Here is a 6,561-nt window from a genome sequence, read left to right on the forward strand (position 1 = left end):
TAGGTTGAAAATTTAAATTAAATTTTTGGTAGGTTGAAAACAATGTCGTCATCACCTTCTACAAATAAAGATTCTTCAAATCCAATTCCAAGTCCAATCCCAGATTCAACCCCAAATTTAACTCCATGCTCATCAAATGAGATAATTTGAATGTTGATAATTGTGTTGTTCTTGATGAAGATATTGAGAAATGATCTTTAAAGAGGAGATTGACATCGGTTGTTTGGAACCATTTTAAGAAACAAAAAAATTGATGGAGTAGACAAGGCGATTTGTAATTACTGCAAACGAAAATTATGGGGTGAAAGTAAAAACAAAACCAAACATTTGCATGATCATATTAAGATATGCCCATATAAAGGACAAATGGACATACGACAATCCCTATTGAATCCTAATAGAGAGAAGAACAATACATTGAGCTTATATAACTTCGATCAGGAAGCTGCAAAAAAAGCATTAGCTAGGATGATAATAAGACATGAATATCCTCTCTCAATAATTGAGTATGAAGGTTTTAGGGAATTTTGTAATGTCATCCAACCATTATTTAAGATGGTGTCAAGAAACACAATAAAGAAGAAGATTTTGAAAATTTGTGAGACTGAAAATTTGAAAACCATGGCATTGTTGAATGAGATGAAAGGAAAGATTGTCTTGACAACGGACATGTGGACTTCCAACTACCAAACAAAAGGTTATTGGCCATCACTACTCATTTTGTTTATGATAGTTGGGTTTTGCAAAACAAAATAATCAGGATTATATATGTTCCTTCTCCACACACTTTTGAGATGCTTCATGAAGAAATAATGAAATTTCTGTTAGATTAGAATATTGATCGAAAATTGTCATCAATAACTGTAGATAATTGTAGTACCAATGACTCTATGGTTAATATGCTTGTTGATAGTTTGGGTGGAAACTTAATGTTGGATGGGAGTTTATTTCATATGCGGTGTTGTGCTCATATTCTGAACTTGATTGTGAAAGATGGGTTGTCAGTGATAGGAGATGGGATCGAAAGAGTACGTAGTAGTGTGTCTTTTTGGGTGCATACACAAAAAAAGAAAGAGAAATTTGAGGAAACTGCTCGACAGTTGAATGTTTATGATGGTAAGGTGTTGAGTCTTGATTGTTGTACTAGGTGGAATTTTACCTATTTTATGTTAGCCACTGCATTAAAGTACAAAGCGATTTTTTATCGATTAAAACAACGAGAACCAAAGTACAAGTGTTTGCCTTTGGATCAAGATTGGGTATTAGCAAAAGAGATATGTGAGAAATTGAAAATATTTCATCACGTGACTGAAATATTTTCTGGATCCAAATATCCTACCGCTAATCTTTTTTTTCCAAAAATTTGTAAATTGAAATTGGCTATTTCTGAGTGGACTAATTCTGGTATTCAAGAGATCAGAGACATGGCTTCAAATATGATGTCAAAGTTTGATAAGTATTGGAAGATAATTCATAGAGTAATGGCCATAGCTGCAGTTTTAGATCCACGTTATAAATTAAAGTTGATTGAGTTTTACTTCCCTAAAATTTATGGAGATGGTTTTTTCTTGAAGTGGAAAGGATTAAAAAAAAAAGTGTTCAAATTTGGAAACAGAATATCAACTGAAGCATAAAGGTGAAAGTGATGATTATGCTAGAAATCTAGATGTAACCTCACAGAATATCAAATTTGATGATTTTAATGATCATGACTTGTTTGTATCAAATTCCAATAATATGAATCAAAAGCAACAGTTTGATGCATATTTGGATGAACCCGTCTTACCTCGAACATCCAATTTTGACATTTTGAGTTGATGAAAATTGAATGGTGTTAAGTATCCAATTTTACAAGAAATTGCAAGAGACATATTAGTCATCCCATTATCTAGTGTTGCATCAGAGTTTGCTTTTAGTACCTGTGGTAGGATTGTAAGCCCACATCGTAACAAACTTCATCCAAAGACGATAGAGGCTTTGATATGCGCTCAAAATTGGATTGCAACTGAAGTTTTAACAGGTTAGTTTGTTTATTTTGTTTTACATCTTTCTATCATTTAATATATTAATAAATATTTTCTTTAATTACAAATATTTGACAATGTAAGGTACAAGCACGGGAAAAGAAATGGTTACACATTTAGCAACTGTTCTAGAAGATGCAGACGATTTTGATGAAGATGAAGTAGTGACTAAGGTATATGTTCAAGGATTAACATTATTTCGTGGTTTAGTTTTTATTTTTTATTTTTTTGTGACATTATTTGTTTATTACATTTTAAGTTTTAAATGTAGGAATGAATACAACTAAGGATGAGATGATACCAAGAAAAGTGATGGTGAAAGATTTGATTGTGAAGTCGTTGAAAAGAGAAGAATGAGTTAAAGATTTGATGGTGAAATGCTTATTTGAATATATTGCCTTTAATTGACTTCCTTATTCAAACTTTATTGAATTTTAAGTTGTAAAGTTATTTAATGGATTTGTTAGCTTTTAACTTGTCAATTGTTTGTCAATTAATTGTTAGTTATTTTTATTTCATAGAATAGTCTATTGTTTTAATGAATTTTTTAAAGTTATCATGCCAAAAAAAAGAGGAATTCGATAAACTTTTTTAATGAATTTTTCGTGAACTAATAAAATTTTAACTTAAAAAAATGGGGAATCCCTGCGGGGACCCCGTTAGGAGCCTTCAAATGGCGGGGACGGAGGACGCCCCTCGCCTCGGCCCCGTTGCCAACCCTATTAGCTCTGATACCAATTGAAGGACTAATATAACATGAAATGGAAGAATTCAGAATCAATAAGTATTTAAACTACATTTAATTTTAGTTTTAAACATGTTACTCATGAAGTTTTCAAAAGAGGGTTTGAACATGACAATACCTTTGTAGTTCTCTTCATGATTTCAGTAGAATCTCCACAATTTTGAGTTGGATTCTTCAGATAGACCACCAACAAGATCTTCTGAACTGTGCTTAAGAAGGAATGTGTGGTGGAAATACTCGTAATCAAGCTGAATTGAACATGAACTAGTGAGGGTGGAGTAGGGTTTTGGTTTTACAGTAGTAAGGATAAAGAACTCAGTCCTTCTCACATTTCCATGCATAAAGCTTCATTATATAGCCTTAAATCATGCAATAAAAGATGACTGCATGTAGGGCAGCTCCTACTTTGTATCAATTGAAGAACTCATGGTGGATTTTGGTGATAAAACACCATAAACAACATGTTATGTAATTTTTATATTGATTTTAAATACCTTTGAAGCATGTTATGCTATATTAAAGCATGTTCATTTTATAAGTTATTTATAAAATGAAATTAGATTTTAAAATCCATAATAAAGATAAACAACATGCTCACTTAGGTTAACAACTAGTTTTAACTGTTAAAATAGATTGTTACCTTATAAAATTAGGTTACAAACTCAAATCGGTCCATCAACCTGTCTAAGGCTAGAGGTACTTAAGTTGACGGTTTACATAACACCTCCTACCTGGGGATTATGACTGAAATATTGAGCGTTGTTAACTGATTTTATGAGCTTGTATGAGCGGTGTGAGGTTTAAAACTGATTTAAAACACTTAGACATCGTAGGGTTATATTCAAATATAAATGTTATACTTAGATAAAAGTCATATAGACTTAGGTTGTTTAAAAGTCATTCTTAAACCTAAGTAAATAAATACCCAAATATTTAAAACACTTCAGTGGGAGATTAATGATAAGTTATGCTCAGTTACCTCAATTCTTTTGGGGGTATGTAGTACAGACTGTAGTACATATTCTGAATGTTGTTCCTTCAAAAAGTGTTTCAGAAACACCACATGAGTTATAGAAAGGATTGAAAAGTAGTTTACGTCATTTTCGTATCTGAGGTTGTCCAACACACATGTTGGTACAAAATCCCAAGAAACTGAAAACACGTTCGAAGTTATGCCTCTTTGTGGATACCCGAAAGAAACAGAAGGAGGATTGCCCTATGATCCCCAAGAAGATAGAGTGTTTATATCGAAAAACACCATATTTTTGGAAGAAGACCATGTTAAAAATCATCAACTACGCAGTAAATTAATATTACATAAAATTATCAAAGATACTACAAAAACATCAACAAATTTGTTGATCAAGCTGGTCCATCAACAACTATTGTTGCCCCGTTACGTCCTTCTCAAAAGTTGAGTATGCCTCGACATAGTGGAAGGGTTATTCAGCAACCTGAACACTATATAGGTTTAACAGAAACTCAAAAGATCATACATGATGATGGTTTAGAGGATCCATTGACATTTAAAAAGGCAATGGAAAGTGTTGATAGGGAACAGTGGATAAAAGCCATGGACATTGAAATGGAGTCAATGTACTTCAATCCTGTCTGGGAACTTTAGATCAACCATATAGGGTTAACCCTATAGGTTACAAATGGATCTACAAAATAAAACGAAACAACTGGCAAGGTGCAAACCTACGAGGCCAGACTCGTGACAAAAGATTTTACCAAAAGAGAAGGGGTTGATTATAAAGAAACCTTTTCTTCTGTTGCAATGATAAAATCTATAAGAATACTTTTATCCATTACCACATATTATGACTATGAAATATAGCGAATGGATATCAAGACAACTTTTCTGAACGGCCATCTTGATAAAAGTATTTTTATGTCTCAACCAGAAGGGTTCATCAAACAAGGACAGGAACAGAAAATCTATAAGCTTAAACGATGCATTTATGGGTTAAAGCAAGCTTCAAGATCCTAGAATATAAGATTTGATATTGCGATAAAATCTTATGGCTTTGAACAAAATGTTGACGACCTTGTGTATGTTGGGATTGGTGTCCTAATTCTTTCGGAGTCTCATAGTTTGTAAATTGTACACATTGTTATTAATAAAATAAGAGTTATTTTATTTTGCATTTACTCATATCCAATAAACAAAGCTCCGTGGTTATTGTATGTAAACTCAAGCATGTATATGAGATATACAAGTGGATCATGCCTTAAGTGATAACCTAAAAAGGGTTGTAGTATAAGGATTATGTAGGGATACATAATCCTAGTGACACTACCGATACGACCCACTTTGTAGAGATTTACAAGTGTTGTGAACTACTACATATGGTAGATCTCGACCAATCATGTGGAGACATGTGAGTGGGGGTGTCCTATACAAAGAGTTTGTATAAGACCTGATCGCGAGATGATTCATCTCTTTATATAACGTCGTTGATACTTGAGACTTACTCTCACCTAAACGACCATAGGAATACTTGAAGATTAACCTAAGAAACCCTATCAATTGCTGGAGTTTGCGTTGTTTCGACTCCTTTGATCAGCCCTTCTGAAGGGATGGTCGCTCCAGAATGGCACGCAGATGGACCATAGGGATCTCACGGTGCACTAATGAAGGAAACCGTATGATACATTGATGCTTGTCCCTTTCACACTGACTATGAACACTTTTCCTATTCACCTTGTTATTAACCAATGAAAACACTTTCTGAAGGGAGACTGCGCCCAGGGCGACATGAAACCAAGCATGAATCTCACGGTGTGAACTCTTAGAGATGTGAGAGTTAAAGCTTGATATATCACATATACCAATTTTCTCCCACTAAAGTTTCTAATATTTTTAGGGATTTATTATACTTAGTTTAAAAACCAGCTAATGAATTTATGTAAGTCATTTTAATTTGCTCAATAAAACATTTATATTTAATGATTTAGCTCAAGCTAAAAGAGTTTTAGAGCAACATTTGAGTTTGTTTGTTGTTGGTTTGTCACAGCTTGGACCAATACTTTATCTCATTTATTAAACTTTTTAATAAAAATAATCATTTATTGTATGCTTATAAAATATTTGTCTAATTCATATTCCAGGTCGATTCTCAAATAGAAATGTTTCATTTTTGCAAGCTTAAATACCCTTGCCCAAACAGAACGTTCCTTAGACAAAGGTCCCTTATGGACAATTATTTTATAAATTTAATAATTTGATTAAATTGATTTTAATATTATTAAAAATAATTAAAAAGATTAATCTGTTTTTATTCCCATTAGAAATAAATCCAACATAAATCTAAGTTGATCAGTTTTAAACAATTTAAAAATTAATGTAAACTTATGTTTGCATGCAACTCTTGATTATAGATTTTAAACTATCTCATTGGTTGAAGAAATGTGGTGATGTTTCATTGGTTGTTAAGATGATGAGAGAGATTTAATTAAAAAAAATCATTACATAGTAAAAATATAGAGCAAAGGAAGAAGAAGAAAAATAAGAAGATGATAATGAAATTCATGAAGAAAAATTAGGAATCAAAAGTTTTGATTTATCCTTGGTTTCTCATTTTATTTAACCATACTTCTACAAGAAATTTAATGGGTTAATTGTTATTCATTGCCCAAAAAATAAAGAAAAAGTTTTAACAATTAAAAGAAAAATTTGCAATCCACATTTTATTCAAACAAATATGGGTATAATTACTAAATTAAAAATTTACAAAACAAAAATAGTAAAGTATATTATTTAGAGTTCAAAAAACTGCATCAGATATC

Source organism: Benincasa hispida, chromosome 1, assembly GCF_009727055.1.
Source record: "Benincasa hispida cultivar B227 chromosome 1, ASM972705v1, whole genome shotgun sequence".
In the NCBI taxonomy this organism is placed as follows: Eukaryota; Viridiplantae; Streptophyta; class Magnoliopsida; order Cucurbitales; family Cucurbitaceae; genus Benincasa; species Benincasa hispida.